This window comes from Zophobas morio, unplaced genomic scaffold (genome assembly GCF_036711695.1).
Source record: "Zophobas morio isolate AGI-343-1 ecotype UQ-CSIRO unplaced genomic scaffold, CSIRO_AGI_Zmor_V1 ptg000044l, whole genome shotgun sequence".
Classification (NCBI taxonomy): Eukaryota; Metazoa; Arthropoda; class Insecta; order Coleoptera; family Tenebrionidae; genus Zophobas; species Zophobas morio.
Genome location: NW_026972149.1, coordinates 7,027,099 through 7,039,286, shown reverse-complemented (window position 1 = coordinate 7,039,286; position 12,188 = coordinate 7,027,099). Strand labels below are relative to the sequence as shown.

The 12,188-nt window shown below is 34.2% G+C and overlaps 1 protein-coding gene across 1 annotated transcript in view; it reads right to left on the bottom strand.

Moving 5' to 3' along the window:
* Positions 1-11,273, bottom strand: part of Dscam3 (Down syndrome cell adhesion molecule 3) — an 89,468-nt gene extending 78,195 nt beyond the window's left edge. Inside the window, exon 1 of the mRNA XM_064072717.1 lies at positions 11,224-11,273. The gene's annotated coding sequence lies outside the window, so the exon portion shown is untranslated. The remainder of the gene's footprint in view (positions 1-11,223) is intronic.
* Between the last annotated feature and the right edge of the window lie 915 nt (positions 11,274-12,188).

Here is a 12,188-nt window from a genome sequence, read left to right as displayed (position 1 = left end):
TTGCCAAACAGTCAAAAGCACGAGCTCTATAATAAAAAAGTTCCTTTACAGAAAAACACTACCTCTAATTTAATCACAAGTAATTTGCATCTTTACCTTTCCAATTAAACAAATTACTCTTATAATGTTAGCATAATAAACTTCCCAAAAACGGCAAGTCCCAACTGGCACTTTGTCGTCACAAGGGTTAAAACTTTAAAGCTGTTATCTATAAGCTGTAGAAGGAAACGCGCTTAAAGTGTCGAAGAAAGTTGTGTTATGATCCGGCGCATCCGCCAAATATACACCTACAATATTAGACAATTTATATTTATTGAATTGAATTTATACACAATGCAAATCAAGGTTCAAATCGTTTAAAAACAAACAAATAAAATAGTCAATGTTGTCATTAAAAATATTCACAGTATACAGAACTTCATTATAACTTCTACACACGACGTTAATTGGTGAAAACGTATGATTATTCGTTCGTGAACCGCTAAACGAAAAGTTGGCGCATTCCTTGAGTACATTAAAACAAATTTCAAGCTACAAATTAGGACGGCGAATTAGACTAGAAATTAACTTATGCGAAAATGTCACAGCAATTATTTATGCTTTTCGCAAGTTAAAAATATTATTAACAAGATAAACTTCTATCGATACGTCGTGAAAGTCGAGAGGAATAAAGTTTCTAAAAAAGAAATGAGACGCAAATGATACGTTTGAATCCTGTGCTTACTTTACAAAAGAAAATAATTTCACTTTTGCAATTCAAACAAAAAATTATTAGCATTTTAATAAACCCGTCAGGAAATATGACATATTTCAAAATTGTTGTCAATAAGTTGCATAATTAACACACAAAGTTTTATGTCCCGACCCGGCGCATCCACCAAATGTAAAACTTTTTTAATTAACAATTAAATGACTCATTTATTCACCCACTGCGAGCACGTTTCCTATAACCTGATAGTTATTTACTTTTTACAAAAGGTAACATTTATCGAGAACCGATTTTAAAATCCTTGTAAAATTGCCAACTAAGTGCTACAAAGTATCTTGCTTAACACTTGCGTTGGGTTTTACATTTATCACAGTGACTCGGCAGATGTTTCCTAACTCTGCGCCCGAAAAATTACCAAATCGTTTAATTAGACAAGTTTCTTAAGTCAAATTGAATAATATTTCAGTGTTATTACCGAAAGCGGCACGTTTTTAAAGCACTTTTTAGTGTTTATAGCTGGAAATATCGCAACTAAATTAGATGTCATACGTAATCGGTTTTGCGTAGTTTTTGTATTGTCGTTCGACTTTTAATATTAACAAACGTAAACGTCATTGTTTGTAGAGTATACACGAGTAATATATGATTCCGAAGGGATAACATTATTTTGAGGGAAAAGTTTTATTTCTCTTAAATATTGTTACAAATACTCGAGGGAGCCGTTTAGTAGCTGTTGCTAAATGCTGGTAGCACGGTAACCGGTAGAATGATAGTTTACGTGATTGGGGCTGAAAAAGAAGGCACTTTTAAGGGTGGTTGCTGGTAAACATTTATTCACAACTGGAGACGGAAAACATGTTGCATTCACTAACGACATGCACATACTATTGTTAGATTTAACAAAGGAATCGATGATATATTTTTTAAAGAACATGTTCATTCAGTCGTATATCTTGAATGTAACAAATTAGATAAATTGAAAAACCATTTCCTTTAGTTTTTTTTATCTTGGCAGACTTTTTCTTTTGTTTGTTTTTTTAGTTTTCTGGAGGAAAATTATTCTTTTTATCCTTCCAGCGAATGGCTACTTTGACATTTTCTGGATTACATGGTCCGCAGAGTACGAAACAATAGGCCTCTTGTTTCCGTCTGTCTGTCGTCTGTCTGTTGTCAACAGCGAATCTCCGAAACTATTAGATTGTTGTCAAATTTTATCAGTGTTTTAAGAATGTCGTGAAAATAGTAAAACGGTAACCAAAATTGGCCTAGTGATCCCCGCTAATAATGTAATTACGTCACTTCAAAAGTTTCGTAATAAATGCGATTTAAATTTTGTAAAACAACAAACTCGTTTTAAGTTTTTACCCTAGACATCTAGTTTTTTGAAAAAAAAAAATTGAGTAACATTTTACAATTTAAGTTTGAAACTGCAAAATTTTGAACGCCTTAAACTTATCATAAGCATGGTATCTAAAATGTGCAAAATATTTATTCTGTATTTATTCGAGTATACTTTGAGGAAAGTTCTGCGTAAATAACGTTAAACCAATTTTCGTTTCTTTTAGTATTCGTTTACTTATCGAACAGTATCTACAGAAATTAGTAAAAAGTGCCCTTTGGACAAATATTTCATTTCTTATTTTTCAACATTTCGAAATTCATAGAATATGAAAATGCAAATTTCCTCTCTCAATATGCCTCTATATGGTCTATCGTTCGTCTTAAAATATTTCAATCTTCTTAATTTTCCTATTTACTCGCTTCTGTTCTAATTTTTGCAACTTTTCTTTTTCATTTTTTCGTCCTCGAACAATCTTAGAATTCACAAGTGCAAGTTTTCGCAACTGTCGAATTTATTGTTTAATTCTTACATTGTTTCAAAATATTATTCAGTAAATATCAGTGTAAATTATAACAAAAACTCTGACAAAGATAAGAAAATTTATTTATTGACCCCTTCAAAAAATTTATGACATCACTATTTCCTTTTATTTTTAATATACAGAGTGAGTCACTAAAAGGGCTATCCTCAATATCTCATTACTTATTAAAATAGAAAACCCAAAGTCATGTTTCTTTGAGTACAATAAATTGAAATGATTCTCAACTATACAGAGTGTTCTCTTTTTAAAACGTAACATGGAACTTACTTTTTAAATGAGATCCACTATACATTTTTGCATACTGTGATTGGCCTCATTATAAGCTTTGTAACCCTGGTCTACTTTTGAATTGTGGTGCGTTGTTGCCACGTTATTCCACTTTTATTTAACTTCAGTTGTATTTTATTTTATTAGAGCATCTGACACTATTTTTTCTACTCTTGCTTTCTATATAACCTATTAACTTTAGATACTGAAAAAAAAAAGAAATAAAATAAAAAACCGTCATATGTAATAATTTAATACAGGGTGTCCTGTTTGAAAAAACTGAAATATCGATATTTGAAAATTGTAATATTATTTAAAAAAACTGAAATGACGTGGCAACGCAGCATCGAAATCGAAATTTTAAGAATGTACTACGTTTATTAAGCCTAGGAAGAGGCCAGTGAATCTATTTAAAAATACACCTGACTATTAATTTTCGAAGCAAATCTTTGTGTTGGTAATTCTGAATTATTGGAAGCAAAATTTTGAATATGTTGCCAAAATGATAAAAAAATTATAATCATCAATAGCCGAATTCTATGTGTTTTCAAAAAAAAATAATTTGTGTGTTAAAAGCAGGATACTCTGTATAGTTGAAAAATAATGTTTTTCTAAACTTTTCTTTTCTTTTCTATTTAGTGCGTTTAGTGACTCACCCTGTATAACAATTTATTTTTACATTTTCTTAGTGCCTTTTTGATTATTGATGGTGTCCTTTGCTTTGACTTTAGAATTTTTAGGTCCCGTTTAGATTTTTAAAAATGCTTATCATTATTCTACATTTTTTCAAATGAAAACCGTTCTGTACAGTCTCGGGGGCACCCAATTGTCGTTTTTTTTTTTAGAATGTGAAATATTCTCGGGGGTCCCAACTGTCTTTTTTAAAAATGTAAACCTTCTCGGGCGCACCCAATTGTCTTTTTTTAATGTGAAACCTTCTCGGGGGGCCCAACTGTCTTTTAAAAATGTAAAACCTTCTCGGGGGCATCCAATTGTCCTTTTTTTTTAATGTGAAACCTTCTCGGAGGTCCCAACTGTCTTTTTTAAAAATGTAAAACCTTCTCGGGGGCCCCAAATGACTTTTTCTAACGTGAAACCTTCTCGAGAGTCCCAACTGTCGTTTTTAAAAATGTAAAACCTTCTCGGGAGCGCCAAATGTTTTTTATTAATGTAAAACCTCCTCGAGAGCAGGCAATTATCTTTTTTTAATGTCAAACCTTCTCGAAGAAACCCAATTGTCTTTTTTTTAATGTGAAACCTTCTCCGGGGTCCTAACTGTCTTTTTTAAACATGTAAAACCTTCTCGCGGGCATCCAATTGTCTTTTTTTTTAATGTGAAACCTTCTCGGGAGTCCCAACAGTCTTGTTTAAAATTGTAAAACTTTGTTGGGAGCCCCAAATATCTTTTTTATCCATGTGAAACCTTCTAGGGGTCCCAACTATCTTTTTTAAAAATGTAAAATCTTCTCGGGGGCCCCAAATGACTTTTTCTCACGTGAAACCTTCTCGGAAGTCCCAACTGTCGTTTTTAAAAATGTTAAACTTTCTCGGGGGCGCCAAATGTTTTTTATTAATGTAAAACCTTCTCGAGAGCACGCAATTATCTTTTTTTTAATGTAAAATCTTCTCGGGGTCCCAACTATCTTTTTTAAAAATGTAAAACCTTCTCGGAGGAACCCAATTGTCTTTTTTTAATGTGAAACCTTCTCGGAGGAACCCAATTGTCTTTTTTAAAAATGTAAATTCTTCTCGGGGGCACCCAATTGTCCTTTTTTTAATATGAAGCTTTCTCGGGGGTCCCAACTGTCTTTTTAAAGATGCAAAATCTTCTCAGGTCATACAGTTGTCTTTTTTTTAATGTGAAACCTTCTCTCGGTTCCCAACTGTGTTTTTTAAAAATGTAAAACCAATGCAAAACCTCCACGGGGGCACTCAATTGTCTGTTTTCAATGTGAAACCTTCTCGGGGTTCCCAACTGTCTTGTTTAAAAATGTAAAACCTTCTCGGGAGCCCCAAATATCCTTTTGTCAATGTGAAACCTTCTCGGGAGTCCCAACTATCTTTTTTGTCAATGTGAAACCTTCTCGACGGTCCCAACTATCTTTTTTAAAAATGTAAAACTTTTCGGGGGCACCCAATTATCTTTCTTTTAATGTGGAACCTTTTCGGGGATCCCAATTGTCTTTTTTAAAAATGTAAAACTCTTCGGGGGCACCCAATTATCTTTCTTTTAATGTGGAACCTTTTCGGGGATCCCAATTATCTTTTTTAAAAATGTAAAATCTTATCGGGAGCACCCAATTGTCTGTTTTAATATGAAACCTTCTCGGGAGCACCAACTGTCTTTTTTAAAAATGTAAAACCTTCTCGGGACATACAGTTGTCTTTTTTTTAATGTGAAATTTTTCGCAGGTCCCAACCGTCTTTTTTAAAAGTGTCTATCTTTCTTAAAAATGTAAAATCTTCTCGGGGGGCCCAAATGACTCTTTCTAACGTGAAACCTTCTCTGAACTCCCAACTGTCGTTTTTAAAAATGTTAAACCTTCTCGGGGGCGCCAAATGTTTTTTATTAATGTAAACTCTTCTCGAGAACACGCAATTATCTTTTTTTAATGTAAAATCTTCTCGTGGTCCCAACTATTTTCTTAAAAATGTAAACCTTCTCGGAGGAACCCAATTGTCCTTTTTTTAATATGAAACTTTCTCAGGGGTCCCAACTGTCTTTTTAAAGATGCAAAACCTTCTCGGGTCATACAGTTGTCTTTTTTTTAATGTGAAACCTTCTCTGGGTTCCCAACTGTCTTTTTTAAAAATGTAAAACCAATGCAAAACCTTCACGGGGGCACCCAATTGTCTTTTTTTAATGTGAAACCTTCTCAGGGTTCCCAACTGTCTTGTTTAAAAATGTAAAACCTTCTCGGGAGCCCCAAATATTTTTTTGTCAATGTGAAACTTTCTCGGGGTTCCCAACTATCTTTTTTGTCAATGTGAAACCTTCTCGGGGGTCCCAACTATCTTTTTTAAAAATGTAAAACTTTTCGGGGGCACCCAATTATCTTTCTTTTAATGTGCAACCTTCTCGGGGGTCCCAATTGTCTTTTCTAAAAATGTAAAATCTTCTCGGGAGCACCCAATTGTCTTTTTTAATATGAAACCTTCTCAGGGGACCAACTGTCTTTTTTAAAAATGTAAAACCTTCTCGAGAGCCCCAAATATTTTTTTATCAATGTGAAACTTTCTCGGGGGTCCCAACTATCTTTTTTGTCAATGTGAAACCTTCTCGGGGGTCCCAACTATCTTTTTTAAAATTGTAAAACTTTTCGGGGGCACCCAATTATCTTTCTTTCAATGTGCAACCTTCTCGGGGGTCCCAATTGTCTTTTTTAAAAATGTAAAATCTTCTCGGGAGCACCCAATTATCTTTTTTAATATGAAACCTTCTCGGGAGCACCAACTGTCTTTTTTAAAAATGTAAAACCTTCTCGGGACATACAGTTGTCTTTTTTTTAATGTGAAATTTTTCGCAGGTACCAACCGTCTTTTTTAATAGTGTCTATCTTTCTTAAAAATGTAAAATCTTCTCGGGGGCCCCGAATGACTTTTTCTAACGTGAAACCTTCTCAGAACTCCCAACTGCCAAATGTTTTTTATTAATGTAAACCCTTCTCGAGAACACGCAATTATCTTTTTTTTAATGTAAAATCTTCTCGGGGTTCCAACTGTCCTTTTTAAAAATGTAAAACCTCGGAGGAACCCAATTGTCCTTTTTTTAATATGAAACTTTCTCAGGGGTCCCAACTGTCTTTTTAAAGATGCAAAACCTTCTCGGGTCATACAGTTGTCTTTTTTTTAATGTGAAACCTTCTCTGGCTTCCCAACTGTCTTTTTTAAAAATGTAAAACCAATGCTAAACCTTCACGGGGGCACCCAATTGTCTTTTTTTAATGTGAAACCTTCTCGGGGTTCCCAACTGTCTTGTTTAAAAATGTAAAACCTTCTCGGGAGCCCCAAATATCTTTTTTGTCAATGTGAAACCTTCTCGGGGGTCCCAACTATCTTTTTTAAAAATGTAAAACTTTTCGGGGGCACCCAATTATCTTTCTTTTAATGTGCAACCTTCTCGGGGGTCCCAATTGTCTTTTTTAAAAATGTAAAATCTTCTCGGGAGCACCCAATTGTCTTTTTTACTATGAAACCTTCTCGGGGGCACCAACTGTCTTTTTTAAAAATGTAAAACCTTCTCGGGACATACAGTTGTCTTTTTTTTAATGTGAAATTTTTTGCAGGTCCCAACCGTCTTTTTTAAAAGTGTAGAACCTTCTCTGGAGTCTCAACTGTCATTTTAAAAAATGTAAAACCTTCTCGGGAGCGCCAAATGTCTTTTTTTAATGTAAAACATTCTCGAGAGCACCCAATTGCCTTTTTTTTAATGTGAAAGCTTCTCCGGGGTCCCAACTGTCTTTTTTAAAACTGTAAAACCTTCTCGGGGGCACCAAATGTTTTTTTTTTTTTTTTTTCAAGAATGTGAAACCTTCTCGGGGTCCCCAACTGTCTTTTTTAAAAATGTAAAATCTTCTCGGGAGCACATAATTGTCTTTTTTTTATGTGAAACTGTCTCTTTAAAAATGTAAAACCTTCTCGAGGGCATCCAATTGTCTTTTTTTAATTTGAATCCTTATCGGGAGTCCCAACTGTCTTTTTTAAAAGTGTAAAACCTTCTCGGGAGCACCCAATTGTCTTTTTTAAAAATGTAAAACCTTCTCGGAGGCGCCAAATGTCTTTTTTCTAATGTAAAATCTTCTCGAAAGCACCCTATTGTCTTTTTTTAATGTCAAACCTTCTCGGGGGTCCCAACTATCTTTTTTAAAAATGTAAAACCTGTTCGGGGGCACCCAATTGTCTTTTTTTAATGCGAAACTTTCTTGGAGGTTCCAACTGTCTTTTCTTAAGAAAGTGAAACCTTCTCGAGGGTCCCAACTCTCCTTATTTAAAGAAGGCGAAACTTTCTCGGGGCTCCCAACTGTCTTTTTTTTAAGAGAATGAAACCTACTTTTTTTCTCATAGATAAAACTCTTGAACACGGAGAAAGATATTGCAATTCTCTAAAACCATTGTTTATTGTTTGTCGGGGAAGCAAACCTATAGTTGTATTTTTTGTATTATAAAACTAATATAACACATTGAGTGTTTTATATCATTATAATTGCAATTTAATGGTGTATCTATTCGGTATAAACATATAGGTTACTATTTAAAAAAATGTAGTCCGACGGCATACTTGTGTCATATTTGCAACGTACTAAATTTTAAGCTAAAATCAACAGTGTTTACAGAATTTTAATATCTCTATCCGTTCTCAAATCTTGGGCATCTGTATACCATCATTATATATTTATTGTCACTTTTAATCTTTTTATAAATAATTCTGTTTGTTTTTAATAAGATTTTTTTGTCTTCCTGCGGGACGACCAAAAATAAAATACTCTTCGAAATGAATTAAAGACAAATATTTACGTGAATATGTAACGCCGAATTTTTATTTTACTTTGGGTGGAAAGCACGGCAAAAGTTTATTGGCATAAATAATTCATGCGTGTTTTGAAATAAATATGCATATCTAGTAGTATTCGGGAAAGTAAATAACGTAGGATTTTTTCAGTATTCGGTAAATTTGTTCGAGTTGCTAAACAACGCATCAAAAAATAAAATCCCTCGGTGCAGCATTCGGCTAATTTGTGCCCGTGCCTTCCATAAACGTAAAAATATAACACAAAATATATTTTATATCCCGGCGCCTCCACCAAATTTAGCCAAACGAAAAAAACCGTACGCGAGAAAGTTTACTTTAATTTTTACGATCGTTATCAAACCCTGCTTGTAAAATAAGTGCTATATTAACAAGTCTAAAACATCCTTTGTTTAATGAACGCGGCAATTATACGGATGTAAAAAACCAAGAGGTCATGTTGTAAAATATTATTTCTTTACTCGCAGCCGCGCGTTATTAAAGCTTATCTCGAAATTTATCTCCTTACAATAGCCGGCAAAAAAGTTGTTACTTTGCTATAAAATAATTATGCTCGCCGTCTCCGCCAAATAATGAACATAAAACTAGATTTCTTCGGCGTATGATAGAAAGTTTATTGCTCGGAGCTCCCAAGAGCGCTTGATCCTCTCACGAAACTAACAAAAACACAAAATAGCAATATCACAATCGCAGTATTATACCGTTTATTTGACTTTAACGCAGTGTTGTCAGCAATACGCAATCGTAAGCTTGAAATATTAGTCCGGGTAGTCATACATCAACGTAATGCCTTCTGATATATGAGAAAGGGGAGGACCGATTAAAACATTCGATGTCAAAAATTCACACTCGCAAATCATAAACAGGACTACAAGGACAATTAAGACAAAGGCACCCACCGCTTCCTTCCACCACACTTGTATAACGTCATTATACTTTCTCTATTGTCTCACATTCGACAATTAAATTGACACCGATGTAATTAATTAGTGTTGTTTGCCTCCTCTACCAATATACAAAACGACTGATATTGGCACAAAGCTTTAGATAAAATAATATACACGACTCTCTAACTCTATTACGTACCTTGCTTTCAACTAAAAGCAAAAACAAACCACCTAGAACAAATTAGCGTCATATTTGTATTTCTCTGTAAAACACTATATAATTATTTTACGCCCCTATAATTAACATATCAAAAGAAACTTTAACCACCTACACACTCCAAACGATTTTCGCACCTCTGTGATTTCAAATTTTATTTCACCCTAATTGTTCTACAGAAGACAAAAGTCAAACTTTACATGTTCATTGTGCGTCAATTTGTTACCAAAACGTCGCAAACTTAAACGATGCGGAACGGAGACAGTCAAAATTTTGCCAATATTTCGAAACGGGACGGTACTTGGCGATCATTGAAAATCTCTTAATGCTTTTAGTTTCGGATAAATCTGATCTAAAAAAAGACGCCGTCGGCGGTAGAGAGCGGGTCTTTTATCTCGTGTTAACAGTAAAGGATTATTTGGTGCATTGGTCCCAACAGAAATCTGTTATAACCCCAGAACAATGTCGATGCGTTTCAACTAGTGCGAGTCGGAGACAGCGTAGCTGCTGAACACCCATCTTAACATATACATATTTAATTTCCTTCTCTTTCTTTAAACAAATCTGGATATAAAACAGTCGTTGTTATTGATTGAAATTTTTTTTTTCATTTATTAGTATAGTCCTGAAGATGGCGTTGCCGAAACCGGTTAATTAGTAATAAACGGCAGAAAAATTTGTGTGCCTTCGCACTTTTGTAGACGTTTCAGTTATTGATTTTGAGTTATTTATTTACGAAAAGAACTCGCGAACATTTTCTGGCGAATTTAGCTTTAATATTTGTTGAAACCTGAAACGAAATTTGCGGCCGCCATTTTGGTTTTTAAAATTTTGTGACCGAAAAATTGATTTAAAGTTTAAAAAAATATTGTTGATGGGGCGAGAATGGATATTATGTGTCAGTAACTTAAATATTTGTTTTAGGGATTTAGTAAATTAAAAATCAACATATTCTTTTATACAGGCGGTTCTATCATCGACGGGCAAATAGATACAAGGTTCCATGTATATTAAGTGCGCTCAGTTGAGTGCAGCTGAAACTCGTGACAAAATGCAAGTGTTCTGCATAAAATAAATCAGGAGTGAAATCCAGATTTGATTTATCAGTTTTTGTGTTTCAATGTGTGTCTAAGCCGTACAGATTTAACAAATATTTCTTTGGTGGTGTAGCTAATACGGGATAATTCATCTCAATTTCAAAATATAAATCCAAAGCTGTGACTTTTTTTTAATCTGTTTTATTTGTATTTTTTTCTTTATTTTTATTTCTGTGTAACCAAACTTACCATCCTCCGGCGTTTCTCAAATAATAAAGACATCATTAATTTAAAAAAAAAACAACAAACTGAAGCGTGCAGCGTGCTACAAAAAATTGAACACTTTTTAAGCGACTTTATCGCACAAACAGCAGAATTACCGCCTATAGGTTCTTACAATTACTGCCGTAATTTTATCTTTAAAGCTGCACGATTTAACAGCGTCGAAGTTTTCTTTTTTCATCTGGTCAAGCCAAGGCGAGCGACACGTTTTTGTACCAATTCTACTTTTACTAAAAACATGTTCAGCCCCGGTATCCAAAAACGAAGCGTTTTCCTAAATTAGGCAGCCTTTGTCCTTTTTTCTAAACGGGCTTAAAAGCGATCAAAAAAGCTCTTAACGAGTCCCGTCGATACAGGATCTCGGTGGATTTTTCTTTTTTTTTTTTAGGCAGTTGTAAGTAAAGTGTAACTTACCACGTGGATCGCGTCGTGAAGGATACCATACACAATGTGTTTCACCCGCGACGTTCGAGTTGCTACTGAAGCATCGGACGCATCCTGTTCAGGATGTCTGATCTATCCTGCTTTGCGCTTGTGTCAGGATGACACCCGACCACATAAACAGTTCTCTATTTCATGTATATACGTACGTAAAATTGAAACCGCGCAATTATTGTGTTTCAGGAGATATTAACCACTTGTGTTGATTAGTCAAGTGCACCACAACGCGACACTTTTTAATTAATTATCGTCCGTGTTCTTCCATTTTCTATTTAACGAAGCTACCTTTTTGCTTGTTTACGTGGGCGTGCAAGATTTTGCTTAGTCTCCACGTCAAAACATCGTTACGGCCAAACGTAACATCGATTTCATTTTGTCTTTGATTTGTTAGGCGCTGTCATAAATAAACTCAAGCCCGTTATTGAAAATACCTTCCGAAAACAAAACGAGATTCGAGTTACAGAAACTCCTAATTTTTTAGAAGCAAGATTCAAACAACGACGATTAAAATTCGCGTTTTAACTCATAAGCCTACTACATATTTATTGGCTTTCAATTTAGACGGTTGTTTCAATGTAACATTTTATACGTTAACATAACGTTTAGATAACACGCTACCTTACTATGCACTAACGTTTATTTTAAGTTTACATGTAACTTTTATACGAACTTCACTTTTAACCTTGTTTAATAGCACTATCCATCCAACGAGTATTTTAATGAAATGTGATACGTTGATATAACGTTTAGATAACATGTAACAATACTAACGTTTATTTGAAGGTTACATTTAACTTTTATTTAATGTATCTGCTTTTATGTTTTCTCGATGTTCTATGGCCCCTAGTGTACTAAAAATAGCTCTCACGTCTGTATGTCTGTCACAGTTATCTCCGAAACTACCGAACCGATTGTTGTCAAATTTTAATTCTGTTGCA